Source organism: Erithacus rubecula (assembly GCF_903797595.1).
Source record: "Erithacus rubecula genome assembly, chromosome: 22".
In the NCBI taxonomy this organism is placed as follows: domain Eukaryota; kingdom Metazoa; phylum Chordata; class Aves; order Passeriformes; family Muscicapidae; genus Erithacus; species Erithacus rubecula.
In genome coordinates, this window is record NC_136674.1 from 10,167,243 (window position 1) to 10,183,276 (window position 16,034).

Genomic DNA, 16,034 nt, shown 5'->3' on the forward strand with positions numbered 1-16,034 from the left:
TGTTTTTGGATTTCAAGTGGGCTCTTACTGTGAGAATTGTTGCTCTTTGCAGAACTAGATCAGGGCCCTTTTTAGATAATGATGAATGGAGATGAGAGCTATTAAAAAAATTACTTTGCTCTTAGCAAATTAGCATAACAGATTAATCCCTGCTTGTAATCCCTGGCCTGTTCTTCTGGAGGATGCTGGAGCTGTGGTGGAGCAGGGAGGAATTTTGTCTGGTCACTTGGAGCAAGCTCCTGGTCGATGTAATCGCTTCTCTTCTGTTTTCCCTGATGCTCCCGCAGTTCCACGCACTCCCAACAGCCCCAAAGGATAGGATTTCCCTCTGGAGGGATCAGATGATTAGCTTATAAATAGCAAATGCCTGCTCAGGCCTACTTTCCAGGGTGATTTGGCCCCTGTCCTGTTCAAAGCAATGAGTACAACTGCATCCACACCTTGCAGCCTGGAGCTGAATCCAAGGAAAAGAGGATGCTTTCCCTTGAGATGCTGAATTTCTGCCTGGGAGGAACTGCTCTGGTGTGAGTGCTTTGGCTTTGCAGCCAGAGCCTCAGAGAGGGGATTGACTGGGAGGCTCTGGCAGCAGCAGTGCACTGTGCTGCCAGTGGATATGGCAGTGCAGCACTGGGAAAAGGGCTGTTTCTGGCAATGTGAGCTGAAATGATACTGAAACATGTTCAGTGGCTGAGTCGTGTTTGAAATGAGCCTGTGTTCCTGCCAGGATGCCTGTGCTGGTAGTGGGGCACCCTTGTCTCAAAGCCTGAGCTCTTGGAGTCCTCTTTGAGTTACACATATTCCCCATTGCCTATTTCCTTCCAACTTTCCTTGCTTTCTCCCTAGTTTGGTCAATCCTGGGCTGCTGAGAGATTCTAACACACATGCTGAGGTTCGATGTGCAACCTCTGGTCACTCTGACATACCTGGGTTTGCCTCAGAGCTGGAGAAGCCCCTTCCCAGAGGGCTGGGAATGGAACTGTAGGAATGGCTTTCATAGGGTGTGTTTTACAATGTCATTTTGCAGTGGTTTGTGGGGCGGGGGGTGGTCTGGGAGCAGCCTGGGCCTTTCCAGACAGAGGTCACCAGTGGCACAAAGCATGAGCAGAATTAAACCAGCAGTTCCCACTGTTAACAGTGGCAAGGCCTTTGTTGTTACTTATTACTTTGTGTTGCTCTTTCTTGGTTGAGAGATGCCCTCAAATTTCTTCTTCAAGAGGGAGATGCCTGCCCAGTGCCCATCCCAAGAAAGGAGAGTTATGTGTCAGTATATTCTGTTTCAACATGTATCAAATTTCTGGCCTCTGAGGTTTTCTTTTATGTTGTGAGCATTTGTAGGCACTTTATTCCCTTTAGTCTCTGATGGAAAGCATTCCTGATCTGCCTTCCCTCATGGATCCTATTGCATCACTCCTAGGTGGAGTGTTTGCTCAGCAGTGTGTGTGATACAGCTGATCTCAGGCACTGCACACCCAGGAAGGTTGGCTGGCCCGGCCACACATGATGAGAGTTCTGCTTTTGCCAGCATTTATTTTCCTGGGGGACAGAAACTGCATTTATATTCCTGGGGTACAGACTGTGCTGTCTCTTGCAAGGATGCAGGTCCGATCCCACCATCTATCTGTGCAGAGATAGGCACAGTGTTCACAGCAAGGATGACAGAATTGAAGTTTCCCTAAGCCTTGGGAATGGGGTTTGCTACAAATAAGGTAGATGGTAATGTTCTGATAGCAAAATAGAGACAACATATTTGGTACCTCTGCCTGAGATGGAGCAAGAGCCAAATCTGGTGACTTGCTGAGGCTGCTGACCACTGTCAGCTCCTCCCCACTTCAGAGGAGCCTGTGCTGGCAGCAGGGACAGAGGTAGACACAGCTCACAACTTATCTGCTCGGGGGCAAAGTCTTGTAGCTGAACTTAAGCCCAGAATTGCAGTGGGGTTTTCTCTGGAGCTCAGCTTTCTGCTGTTTCATGCTGGCAGAACAGTACTGGCTGGGAAGCAGAGCTCTTGTTCCTTTTCCAACCTGACCAGTTCTTCACTGCAAAATGAAATTATGGAATTGTTCTCAGAATGTGCTTGGACATGGCATTGCCTGTGAGTGACAGCTTCATGGTAAGGAGCCTCAAAGCATTTCTACTCTACAGTCAGTTCAATTGCTTGGGCTCTGCCAGCCTTTCCCTGATGGTCCCTGCTGAAGCTGAGGACCACTCCAAGCCAGTGAGGGCTGCAGTTTTTATTGTTCCTTCTGGAAGCTTCAAAGGGTTTTGTTGGTTTGTTTTATACTAGAAACTTGTTGAAGTAGACAGCTTCCCCTGAGTGGATGAGTGCCTTGTGGCAATCCAGCATGAATCTATTCAATTGTCTCTGTTGTTTCAACTGTGCTGCCTGGATTCACAATATTTTTTTTTTTTTTGTAATCTTTCAAAGGACTTAGCAGAAGTCTCCTTATTGCAGGAGCATGACTAACATGTAGCACTCAGGGCCACCAGTGTGACAGAGCCAGGTGGGGTCTGTTTCACTGTTTTAATGGGAACAGGAGCAGGCGTTGTCCTGTTTGGAGTCTCCATTTTTGAAGCACCTTCACCCAGTTTGGAGAACCTCTCACCAAGGGTACCCTGGGAGAGTGTGGCTGGCTGCCAGCCTGCAGCCTGGTCGTGCCTGTGCTTCCTGCAGCTCAGCTTGTCTGCCAGAACCACCTGGCAGCTTCATCACCCTGCAGGTGCCTCGTCACCTGGGGTGCTCAGGAGGAGCTTTAGGAGGATGTGAGGAACCTGAAATTGTTGCTTCTCACCCCAGTCAGCATTGTTTGGGTTTATTATCTCTTCAGCTTTCCAGCCACGCAGCACCCCCTTCCTGCCTCCCCCAGGTCTGGGCTGCCTTCTGCCTTCCTTCCCAAATGGCAGAGTGAACTTCCCAAAGGCTAAAATGTTCTGTTCTTGCTGAAAACTTTGGAGCAAGCCCATGGCATCTGGACACAGGCCAAAAAGCCTGTGCTGCCCTGGAGTTCAGGCTTGGGGCAGTAGAAATGAGTCTCTTCAGGCACAAGGCCTAGAGAGGCTGAAGTTGGATGTGGGATGGACTAGCCTGTATGTGCCAGGACAGAGTTGGTGTCTGGATGGGGGAAGAACAGCTGTGAGGTATTTGGGGGTTTGGTGGGAAGAAACACAGCAAAGTGGGAGTTGGTGAGCTCCTCTGGAAACACCAGAGATGTTTTTCAAGTTGCTTTATCTGCCACTGAGGATGCTGTGTCTGCAGTACATTCCCAGTGACCTGGTATGTTAAACTTTTCTCTGGCTGTGCTGAAGTACAGTTCATGGTTTGTGTCCTCTTGTCAACTTTCATGTGCCCTTGAGTAGGTCTGGACTCTTGTGAGCTGTACATTCTCTCTCCAGTGCTGCTTCAGGGTTTCTTACAGCCTGACACTTATGTCCTCTGTAGGAGGGATTTATTTCCTTTGATGCTATAGTTCAGTGCTGCTTTATTTTTTAAAAGCTGTGGCACTTGTAACTTGGGGAACTGCTGCTGACTCCTGGTGTGCTGAGTGTCTGTCTGTGTGCTCCAGGGCAGCCACTTCCCTCCAATCCCAGTGGACAGCAGGATGGCTGAGAGCCCTGCAGAGGGATTAACTCTGACTCCTCTTTCTGGGGTATCAGCTTTTCCTTGTGTGTGTTTGGATCCTTTGTGCTCCTAAACAATGTGCCTGGTTCTTTTCAGTCCCCTGCAAACATCTGTCTCACCTGCACTGGGCTCTTCATCACCTTCTTGCTGAGGAGGGGAGAACTGCTGCTCCTGGAAAGTGCCAGTGCTTAGTATTTCTCTGTCAGAAAGTCCTGGCTTGTGCTTTTCATATCCACCCACTCATAAGAGGTAACTTCTCTAGGAAAAGAAGATTCCTTGTGTCTGCACACCTCCTTGGACAACCAGGTGATATCTTGAAGCCATGGATGAGTGTGCAAACAGTGAGAGAGAGTCTGGGCAATGAGAATTCTCATCTTGCTTGCAGCAAGGAAATATCTCCTCTAGACCTGGTTTCCATGAAGTGCCAGGGGCTCTGCCTGCTGCCCCTTTTCCTTCTGCAGAAAGAGGGAATAACACCATGTCCAGGGAGATGGACAAGAGTTGAGGTCAGCAGTGGCACTTCCAAAGAAATTGTAGCCCAGCTGAGCTGATTGGTAAGCAGCTGATTGGGAATTTTGGTACTGATGCCAGCTCTGACACTGCCAGTCTTGGTTGATGCTACAGCTCACTGGGTACAGTGCCTTTATAAAGTAATTTTGTTGCTACATTGAGGGAGTTTTATTATGCCCAGGATAACCATATCCTTCCTGTTCCCACTCCAGCTCCCACACTGCTGGCCTGCTCAGGGCCTTGCTGCCTCTTAACTCAGGCAAAACTCAGGTGAAATTGCATTGGCCTCTGAATGTTATCACTGTGCCCTGAGCTTTCTTATTTAGATATAGCTGTCTATGGGAAGAGAAAGTCCCATCATTTCCAAGAACGGCTGCTTTGTGCTGTAAAGTCCCTATTTCCTGGGGGGTGTTGAACCTGTGGTACATCCTAAAGGGCACATAGTGGCAAGAATAGAGGATCTTTTCTTTAGAGCCACTGTGGTGAGGGAAGGGGCTGTGGTGGGAGATTCCCAGGCAGTGCAGTGGGTGCAGAAGTCCCCGAGGGGACCCAAGAGTGAGTCCCAGACATTCCCTGCAGCTTTGCTGGATTGCACCATCCCTCAGAGCCATGTCAGCAGCTCCTCCTGCAGGGAAACAGTCCCTTCAGCAAAGCTGTTGCTGCAGCAGCTTTGCTTTGTGACAGTTCCACTTCTGCTCCTCCTGGCACTTGTGGTCCTTGGAGTGGGTGTTCGCTGTGCCTGGTGAGAACACCAGGGGCTGTCTGGGGGCAGCATCTTTCAGAGGGGTGACCTGGGCACAGTTCATCTTTGCAGTAAACATTCCAGAGGGATGTTGGCTGTTCCTGTGTGATGTGGTGATACTGGGGATTATCTCCCTGGAAGAGCAGATCCTTTGTTTGTGTCCCACAACTGGTTAGGAGCACAAAGAGCCATGTTGGAGAGGAGCTTTGTTGCTTGCTGAAGGTGAGGGATGAGTCTTGCTGCAAGAAGGGGTAATTAGTGGAGCTGCCTCAGGCTGAGATTTGATGGATGTAGAGAGGAGCAGGGGCTGCAGGGAAACCTCTGCAGGACTTTGAGACAATACATGATTAGAAGATCTGAATGAACAAGCCTGCTTTGGCCTGAAGAATTGGTCACGTCCTTTCTGGTGCCTGTGGCTGACTCATAGCACGAGTGTTCCTCGGGGAGCCAGTAGCTCCCAGCATCCAAGGTACTGTGCTCATTACAGGGCAGCCTGGAGACATATTGCAGGCAGCTGCCAGAGGGAATGCCATGTTACTGGCAGGCAGCCAGCACAGGCTGGATGCAGATCCACGGGGAGGGGATGCCAGGGCTGGGATGTGCCAGTGAGCAACTCATATCCCTCCCTGCTGTCCTTTGCACTTCCCTGGGCTGGCACAAGGGTATGTCTTCCTTACCCTGTTCTTTGCTCTTTCCCCTCTCAGGAGCTGGAAAGTTAATTTAAGGGGACTCTTCAGGGAGTGCCACACTTTCCAGTATGCCAGTGAGCAGATGGATTCCTCTCTACTGTCTCATGTCTGCATTTCCAAATGAAATGGGTAGCTAAGCACCTTTGGATGCTGGATAAGATGATCCTAGATAGAGCCTGTTTTGTTCAGCATGGTGAGCAAATTGAGATTATTTTCTAATGTGAAACTCTTGAATGCAGAGTTTCTGTGCAGATTTGGCTCATTAGGAAACTCTGCAGAGAGCTTTTGTTGACACTGCTAAATGAGGAAAAAAGGAAGTTAAAGTGGTTCTGTGCTGTGGATTCATATTTTTATTTTATAATAAACCACAGACTTATGGATGAGTGAATCCCCCACCTCCATTTCCCTTTTTTCCACTGCATCGTTCCCTCTTCAATAGGTGTTTTTACTAGAGGAATTCCCAGAAATATGAGAAGAACTGTTCTTCCGGTGAGCTTGTCTTCTATTGAAATACAAGAGGAAGTTCCTTAGACTTCTGTGAAAAGGTTCAATAGGTCTCATGGCAGAGGAAGTCACATTTTCAGCATGTTTTACTAATGACGAAGTAGTCACAACCAAAGCCAGAGTGACCAGCCAGTTCCTCTGTTGTAATTCCCTGGGGAGCAGCAGCAGCGGGTGAGATCCCACTGCCCTTGTGCTGCTGCTCCTGCTTCTCCCACCCCCCAGCAAAGGGCTGATACTGTAGCCATAGAAGCTGGAAGTGGGATGTTTCACTGAGTGCTGCCACTCCAGCTTTCCATTCTGCTCGTTCTCTGGAGTGAAAATACAGTGCTGGGGAAAACCTGGATTCATCTGGAATTGCTGATAGAGCTACCACTGGTTTCAGTGACTGTGGGGTTCCATCAGTGCCTGTTAGTGATGCACTGTCAGGAGGAAGGAAGCTGCCTCATGTTTGGGCAAAGATGATAAAGATTGCAGTGCTTCCTGAGATTCATCTTTGTGTTAGATAGAGTAAGTCTGATGCATTGCAGTCTTGTCCTAAACCTTATAGAGGTAGGAATTTGATCCTTAGTGAGTTTTATTATAGTCAGTTAAGGGGAAGAAATCCCAGGCTCTGTTCTGTGTATGAATTGCAGCAGATGAGAATAAATCCTCTGGTTCCTCTCAGTACTGAACTCAGCATGTGTCCACCTCCATCCCTCGTCCTGCTGGAGGCTGCCAGCAGGGAAGGGACAACGTGTGTGAATTTGAGCAGCTCTTGCTGCTAGATAAGCTTGCTATATATATCAAATTGCCTTCTCTTCCCTTGTATTGATTGGCTGGGGATTTCCCTTTCTAAGAGTGCCTTTGGAAAAGCCAGCATAGCCAGCACTGTTTTTAGAAGCAGTTAAGCTTGTGCTTAGAGAGAGCACGAGATGGGAGCACTTAAGCTCAGCTGAACTTGCTGACCTGCCCACATCCTTTGAGGTGAGGTTATTAATGAAAGCAGGTCAGTGTGCAAGGCACTACCTTAATGGGATTTTCCATTGCTGAAGTGTAAACTAGTTTTGAAATACCTAGAAATTAAAGACCAAAGGCTCTGGTTTAACCCTCTTAAACTTTGGGGGCTTGGGGTGGGAAAGGGGAATTGTTAAACACTGGGTGAGGTATTGTTTGGTTTGGGGAGGGGTACTACCTCCAGAGAAGCCTCCTGAAGGCCAAGTTTCCAATTTCATTGCGTGGTTGTGAAGAACAGCTGTGGCAACACAAAGCCCTGAGAGGGTTCCTTGGGAAGGAGGATGTCCATGCTGTCAACATAACAAACCATCAGGAGACAGTGCCTGCAAACCCAGGGTTTCCATGGAAGCCAGCAGCTCTGGCTCAGGTTGGACATGCTATTGGAAGTGAGCTCTTAACTTACTAAAAACTCTCAAGGGTTTTCATCTCCTTTTGTGGTCTGCTGTGGCTTGATGGTAAAAACCCTGAGCAGATGTCCACTGCTCTGTTTTGGGGGTTCTTCCTGTGAAAGGAGGAGCTGGGACCCTAATGCAAAGATGGTACAATTATTGCAAGTTTTGGAGAGGATCTGGCTTTCCCCCAGGAGTGGGGAGGAGCGTTCAGCAGAGCTGTGTGTCCCCAGCCATGTTCCAAGGGTCAGTGCTCAGGGCCTGGCACAGGATCCTCCTTCTCACTTGTGAGGAGGCTGCTGGGGAAACTGGCATTGCTCTGGGTGAGTCTAGAGAATAAATCCTGATACTTCCTTGTCCTCTCAGACCTGCTGATAGTTTCAGTCAAAGCTTTTTCATATATGTGTTTATAGGGGTTACTAAAAGATGCTTCATTTTAAAGCCCTGGGGGAAAACTACCCTTGGAGAAAACAGACTCCTAGAAATTTTGCCTGTGTTGAATGGTGTCACTTGAGCTCTGGCTTGGGTCTGCCTCCAGCCAGCAGCACATGGTTCCAGAGCTGAGGAACCTCAGCCAGAGCTGGAAGCATGACTGTGGATCCCAGTACTGTTACAGGACACTTGATCACCTGGAATAAAAGCAGTATTGACTGTCCCAGGGAGATTCCAGATCCTTGCAGGCAGACACCACTTTAGATGCCAAAGGTGTCCTTGCTGCCCTTTACCAGGGGCTGTAGCTTCCCCCATCCATCCTGTCCTCTGGCTGCAGGAACATGCCTCTGAAACCTTAGGACTCCTAAAGTAATACCACATGGGTATGTTTATGCACCTGTATAAAAGAATAATAGTTACATTGTAATAACAGAAGGGCTGAAGTTGTGTTGCTGCTGTTTGGTTGAAATTATTTTAAAATACCCACATGTTGAATGCCAGGATATTAGACATGGGTGTTTGGGAAAGCCCTGAGCTTGGCTGGGAAAACCTGTAGTGGGGTAGGGAGGGGAAGTGTTGCAATTCAGGACGTTATCTTTGGATTTCAGAGCCATCTGGTGCGTTTGGGTCACATATCTCAGGTTTTTTTTTCTGCAGTCACAAAGATTGCCTTTCAGAAAAAACTGTGGCTGTCAGACACTCCCCAGGTTGATAGGAGTTAAAGGTGACTTCTTCTGGTGCATAATGAGAACGGAGTGTTTGCACAGAGACCAGTTTATACAGCACTTCTCTGGCCTGGAGACTTGGAATGTGACCTCAGTAGTGCAGGCACCATTTCCTTGAAGCTGATGCTGTTTCCTTCCTGACACTGCTGCAGTCAGTGCACGGTGTGGAGGGAGGTGCAGGGCAGCATGAGAGGGAGCCTAGTGCCCATGCATCCCTCCTCCTGGAGCTGCAGGACACCAGAGGCACGCAGGGCCTGGGTTGCAGCTGGGATGGTCCATCTGCACTGCTTTGGGTAGGGACCAGGCAATTGTTTGTACTTGAATAAAAGCTTAATTGTGACTTGAAATGTCCCAACTGCTTTTTTTAAAGAAAAGCAAACAAAGCTGGAGAACAACAGGCTGGAGTTACAGGGAACTTTGGAAATGTTTGCCAAGGCTGTGCTTCCTGTCTCTGTCAGTTCAATGAGTATGGAGTTCAGCTTGGAGACTTGGCTTGGAATTCCTTCTCTGCCAGCTCGGGATGAAAGGCCTGTAGGGTGGGCATGACACGGGGGCAGCAGGGTTCTCTCAGTCCTTGGTTCCTCCTCATCGAAAAGACTGAGGGAATCTGTCCCTCTGTGCAGCTGCCTCGGGCTGGCTGGGATAGGGAATGAATCAGTGCAGTGATGGCAGCGCTTCTGGCAGCTCTGCTCCCCGTCCCCGCTCCTTCGGAACACGAGGCAGGCAGACGCTGACCTGGCAAGGGACCATCCCCGGTGTGCTGCTGCCACCTGGTGCCACCGGCTGCCCCAGCCCCGGGAGGAGAGTGAAGATTAGCTGAGAAATTCCTGCTCCTGGCTCTGTTTCCTTCACTGTCACTGCGTTCCCCTTGAAACTCTGATTTCACTGTCATTAATGTAAAAAGCAGAGTCAGCTGGCAGGCAGGCTGCTGAAATTAATTATGCTTAAAATCATTGCAGCAATGGATAGTAGTGCTCGATAGGGGTCTGGAAGAGTGCTGGGCTCTGTTCTCTCATTATCCCATGCACCTTGATGGCATCTGGGTGACACTGGTGGATCCTCCAGCTGGGGTCTATCAGAATCTGCCTGTGTGCCCTCATCTCATAGAATGCAAGGTTTGAAAAGGACCTTAAAGATCATTCTGTTTCATCTTTCATGTGATACAAACTGTTTTCTTGCACCTCTATTCATCCATCTCTCCTGCTCCTGGCAGAGCAAGATGTGGCAGAGGAAAGGATGGGACAGACAAAATGCTGCTGGGTACATGTTCTGCAGCTTGGATGCACCATAAGTATCTCCCCCTCCCCAGTTTCTTCACTCTTCTGCAAAACAAGTTGTCATGCTGCTTTGATAATGTCCCCAAGCTAAGCTGTCCCCTGAGTCTGACACAGAGGTGGCTGGCAGGTCTTGGCTCCAGGTATATCCCTAGCCCAGCCTATAGAGTTCAGCATTTTTTGAATTCTGGTGGTATTTTCCTCCCCCAAGCTCTAGTGTTGTTTGCTTGTTTCTCCCTCCAGCTCTTTCCACACCCTCTTCTACATTCCTGCATCCTTCCTCCACTGCTTCCACTCTCAGCAGTTCTCAGTTCTACACTGTTCAGCAGCATGAACCCCAAAACTGCCTGTACCCCAGTGACCCCTGTTCAGCTCCATGACCCTTGTTCTCACCAGCAGCTCTCTCCCAGGGTCTGCCTTGCTCTTCCCAAACTCTGTGATCTCCCACCTCACATATTTCCTTTTCCAAAATTTCTCCTGTTCATTCTCCCTTTTGGCAGTGGTGCATCCATGGCAGCTCTGGGGTCCAGGCCTGCCCACAGCTGTGTGGGCTCGGGGCTTGGGGCAGAGCTACTCTGGGCTTTGCTAAATCAGAGCTTTGCTTTTATTGGGCATTACGCCTGTGGCTGCTCCAGGTGCTCCTCTGATTTCTCTACCCTTATTTCTCCTTCTTTTCTACTGCAGAGGACCTTGTTTCTTTAGAGGGGAAAGGACAAACTATGGTGTCAGCATCCCCTCCTACCTCTCTGCATTCCTCCTGGCACTCTGTTCCTTTCTCTGCACCAGGCACAAGTTCTTCTCTGGTTTGTCCTCTCATCTCTGCCCCTGTGCTGTCTGTTCCTTCCTGTTGTACTATTCCTTTTCCCCCCTTGCTCAGTTTCTCACCTGCCTGACTCCTCCATGCTGTGTAGTTTCTCCCCTGTTAAAAGCAAAGCTCACCTCTGCTCCTGCTCATCTCCTGTGCCTAATTTTTCCCCCCTTCAGTGGTAAGTCCTTGGGACACAGCCTAGTCAAAGTAAAGTCCCTCATCTCCTCAGCTTGGAACTGCTGCTGCAAAAACCCTGAGCTTGGCAAAATCTCCATGTTATTCTCTCTGCCTTCACCATTTGAGAGATTTGACTCTGAGGTAGATGTGCTCCTGAAATCCTGAACTCGCTCTGCCCATTCTCTCCTTTGCTCTGCTGCTCCTCCTGCACTTCCTTGGGGATTTGCTGTCCCAGCAGAGCTCTGGTTTCTCTGTTGCTCTCTGTAACCTTATCCTCACACATCTCCTGCCCTCCTTTGCAGCTGGCACAGCCATATTCTGTGCCTCTCCCCCTGCCTGTACTGTCAGTTGTGGGCCTGAATAATCTGTCCCTGCGTTCCCTGTGTCCCTCTGTGGCTGGTCTGAGCCTCCAGCATTCTCCCTGTACAGCTGTATGTGCTTGCCCTGGGAATGGGCATGAGGACCAGCCCAGCACTGACCACATGTGGGTGTGTTTCTGAGGGCTTTTCTCCTGTAGGATGATGCTGTACACTCAGGATCATTGCTGGCCACAGCAGCTTGCCCTGAGCCCTGCAGCCTGCAGAGAGCCAATTTATGTGTCCTGAGCTCTTGGGGAAAATCCCATGTTTGAAACCTAAATGTTCCCACTTGGAATGCAACTGGAGCCTTAGCAGCCTTCAAAGAGGTCATGATTACTTTTAAATATGAAGAAAAATGCTTTCAAGGTATTTTAATCATGACCTGACTCCTGGGTTGGACAACCAGGAAGAGTTTGCAAGCTGTGACCTTCTCCTGGTGGTGAGAACGAGCTGGGGTGGGATGTGGCTCTGTGCCATGGGCTGGGTGAAGAGCTGGCTGTGTCTTGCTCTGTGCTGGCCTGAGGCTGTCCCTGGCACTCAGGATGGGCCAGGCAGTGCAGTGGCAGGTGGCCCCTTCCCTGGGGCAATTGCTCTTGCCCTCCCCATGTCTCCCAGGCAGGATAACTTTGAAGATGAGACTCAGTGTGTGATCCCAAGCCACTGATCCTGGGAAGAGCAACTGGAGGTAGGGGGGTATGACAAGAGCACTGTGGGCAGCTCTGCTCACTCACAGCCTGTAGAGATTCATTCATCCAGACCTAGACTAAAAGCAACTAATTAATGGAGTTTTAAATGCTCCATTGCATCCAAGCAACAAAAAGGATAACTTTCCCCATAAGCTTGATGGAATTTATTCTATTTTGAAACGTCATCTACCAGTAATTGGATTGAGATCTGTCCTTATCAGCAGGACCCATACTTTGCATAAATACTGCAATATATTGAAGAATTATTTTATTTTATTATCTTTGGGTTTTTAAGCTGCATAGGTGAGCTGGTTTTGCTTTGTCCATGGGATTGATCTTCCTGCTCAAAGTGTGCTGGCTGAGCTCTGGCAGTTGTAGCCATGGTCTCAGCAGTCTGGGGACAGAAGTGCCACCCATTTGTCCCCTCTGCCATCACTGCTATTATATATATTTGCAGTAGACTTTTTGCCAGCCCCTGTTGAGCAGCTCATGTAGGGGTGCCTGTGAGATCCTTTAAGCTGCACTTCCAGCAGCCCTTCATCCATGGGTAATTCTGCATCTTGGAATTCAGCCCTTCCCCCTGGTTAGACCATAAATTATGATCCGTTCATGCTGCAGAGCAATCTGAATACTTTGGCAACTTGTCACCCTCATCTGGTATTGCTGTGACATTCCTGGGCTCTGGTAGCCCGATCTTTTCTTTTTAACAGTTATTCAGCAGTAAAAGAGTTTCGTTGTTGAAGAGCAGCTGGTCACGGCCTTCATTAGAAACAGCCCTCTGAGCTGTAATTTTGTTTAAAATAACAAAGACCGGCCCATACAATCTGCTTTGCCTGTAACTGTGGGGTCTGACAATTATATTTTTAGCCTCTAATTAGTTGGGAGGTTTAAGATGGCTGTTTCTGTTTTATTTGGGATCACAATAAGGGTAATAGGTTTCCTAGGTTTTTTTGCTCCTTCTAACATCTTCTGTTTAATATAGAACTTGTTCTTCCCCTTTAAGTGCACCAGGACCAACTCTACAATTTTAGCTGAAATTAAAGCAAAAAATCTCTGCCTGGGGCACATGCTGAGCACAGAGAGCTCTGCTCCAACTGCAAACAATGACTGGAGTTTTATGAGCAATTAAAATCGAGTCTCCTAACAGGGAGTGAGGAGCTGCCAGGGGCCACCCACCTCGCCTGGGGCACCCACGACACCCCTGCAGCCAGGAAGGCTTAGCCAGCTCTTGCTCTCTTCCCCAGCTTTCCAAAGCTCCTCCATGTGTGTGTGTGTCTCAGTGGGCACCTCCTTCCCACAGGATCCCTGCTCTGTGCTGTGCTGGCAGGTGATGGCAGGGAGCAGGTGCTGTTCCTCATTACTCCGTGTTCCCTGTGCCCAGCTCACCATCATTAATTCCACTGTGCTGGAGGCAGGACTTTCAGCTTTTTTCAGAGGTTCCTGTAAATTCACAGCACTGTGCTTTCATGGCACCTCTGTGAGACCTGGGGAGGCAGAGGGAGAGGAAGTGATTCTCCTGGGCTTTGACAGCCCAGTTGTTTGTGGGGATTGCTGCATTTCCCAGTTCCTGGAGCATTCTGGCTTGGATTGCAGCTGACAGGGGACCTCAGTGTTGCAGTCAAGAGCTGCAGTTTGGGAAAGGAGCAGTGTGTGTGACAGTGGCCAGGGCTGCATCCTGGAGGATGCATGCAGAGCTTGGTCCTGGCCAGGTTCTTCCAGCATCTGCAGGGAATGGGGACAGAGGTTTCCAGCCAATGCTCCAGTCCCTGCCCCTCTGTTTCTCACCAGGAGGGGCAAAGATCACTGGAGGCAGCAGTGTGGTTGCATAAGGAAGTGTGGTGTGAGTCAGGCGAGCTACAGGACAGCAAATGAAGGGTTTTATGAGTGTTCTCACCTCTGACACGGCTCTGTTATCTGAGGGTTTGTCTCCCAGCCTGAGAGTTCCAGATGAGCTTACAAGCTATAAAAGTGCTCAAGAGAAGTGAGTTATTTTCTGTACTTCCCAGCCTAGGTGTGTCAAGTGGCTCAGCTGACAGCCCCACCAGCAGCACTGTTAGGGTCCCGTGCCTCCCTCCGAGCCATGGGGAGGGCAGGCAGCTGCTGGCTCTGCCTGTGACTGCACAGCAGCAGAACAGCCTGAGGCTCTCTGCTTTGGGGTGACTTGGAGGTGGAAAAACTCAACGTGAGCTGTCAGTGTGCAGGGGCACCCTGAAATCAGTGACAAGGCAAGGAGGAATGGGTTCAGATGGAGAGAGGAAATTTAGGTTAGCAATATTAGGAAGGAATTCTTCTCTGTGAGGGTGGGCAGGCCCTGGCACAGGGTGCCCCGAGAAGCTGTGGCTGCCTCTGGGTTCCTGGAAGTGTCCAAGGCCAGACTGGATGGGGCTTGGAGCAACCTGGTCTTGTTATTGGCAGGGGCTGAAACAAGATGAGTTTTAATGTCCCTTCCAACCCAAAGCATTTTATGACTCAGTGATTCCATCTGTGTGTGAAAGGTCATTGTTCTCTTTTATCTTTTTTCCAGTGTCTTGGCTTTCTCTGTCCCTGGTCCCTTCTTCATGTTGTTCTGTAGCATCAGTCTCCACCTTGGCATAGGTGGTCAACCACAGCCCATTCCCTGAGACCAAGATTTTAAGGGGAATTTCTGACCTGGATTTTTGGGGTAATGCAGCCTCTTGCATAGGAAGCAGCTCCTTGAGCAGGTGCCAAACCTGACTTCCCCAGGAGAAGTTGGTGGGTCCAGCCTAGAGAGCTGCAGAGCAGCATTTCTGGGTGCAGTGGGCAGCTGCAACCTCTTTCCCAAGGCTGGAGACCTTGGTCTGGAAGCAACAGGGGCAGAGCCAGCAGCCAGTGGGACACAGTAGCCTTTGAAAGGAGGGCCATGGCCAGCCCTGAATCAGGGGGATGCATTTGGGATGCAGCACAGGACACGTGGAACTGCACAAGTGCTCGAGCAAGACTGCCTGGTGGCCTGGGCTGTGACATTTGGGCAAGGCTGCAGGTCCCCAGAGGTACAAGCAGCCCTTGGGTTTTTGTTGTATCTCCTGTTTTTTTTCTCACCCCATAAATCCTCAGGAGCAATCCCCAGGATCCTCAGCTTTGCCCCTGATCCCACGGGAGGAGGAAGGCCCTGGGGCAGCAGCATTCCAGCAGGCTGAGCTCTGGGGCCAGGAGTCCTGCTGCCATGGATTGCCTTCCTCTTGTGCAACTGGCTGTCCAGGGAGCTGGGGGATGGGAGCGAGGAGGAGCCTCCTCACTCATGAGGACACCACAGAGGTTCAGTTTCTGCTCATTACTGACCTGTACAAGGAAGGAGCTGAGAAACTGCAGGGGCCATTAGCAGCGATTGGATACATTGGTACAAAGCACACTGCAGGAGCTGTACTCCTGATGTTCAGTCTTGTCAATCATTCAAGTATCTTCAGATTTAGTGAAAAAAGCATATTTAACATATTTCTTCCCTTTCTTAACCAAAAACTAATTGTGCTTCTCACCTCACTTGTAAGTCACCGTATGCAGTGACTCTCCTGGTGGCTCCTGCTGGAGGCTCTTTCCTCTTTGAAGTCTGATATGTGAGATCATTTGCTAAGTAGTGGGAAAAAGGCTTTTATTGTTCAAAAGATCCAGACTGATCTGGGTTTGAAGGGTGATAGTGTAGTATTTGGTTTTTTCTGTTTTCATAGGAAATTTGATTCCCAGTTTGGATGGTTTTCTTCATAGTTTCCTGGAACTTGGTGATTTGCTTTTAAATGTAAGGTAATATGACAGAATGGTTTGGGTTGGAAGAGACCTTACAGACCATATCGTTCTACCCCCTGCCAAGGGCAGGGACACCTTCCTCTATCCCAGGCTGCTCCAAGCCCCAGTGTCCAGCCTGGTCTTGGACACTTCCAGGGATCCAGAGGCAGCCACAGCTTCTCTAGACACCCTGAGGGCTTCCCCACCCTCACAGACAGAAATTCCTTCCCATTATCCCATCTGTCCCTGCCCCCTGGCAGTGGGAAGCCATTCCTCCTTGTCCCTCCATCCAAAGTCCCTGTCCAGCTCTCCTGGAGCCCTCTCAGGCACTGGAAGGGGCTCTGAGCTCTCCCTGGAGCCTTCTCCAGGTGAGCACCCCCAGCTCTCCCAGG

The 16,034-nt window shown here is 49.6% G+C and overlaps 1 protein-coding gene across 3 annotated transcripts in view; it reads left to right on the plus strand.

Moving 5' to 3' along the window:
• MTMR4 (myotubularin related protein 4) overlaps positions 1-16,034 on the plus strand; it is a 57,031-nt gene that overhangs the window by 2,815 nt on the left and 38,182 nt on the right. The window contains exon 1 of one of the 3 annotated variants that reach the window (XM_079324760.1): positions 1,930-2,110. The exons of the other annotated variants lie outside the window; for them this stretch is intronic. The gene's annotated coding sequence lies outside the window, so the exon portion shown is untranslated. Of the gene's footprint in view, positions 1-1,929; positions 2,111-16,034 lie in introns of those variants that run through there. 3 annotated transcript variants of the gene reach the window in all.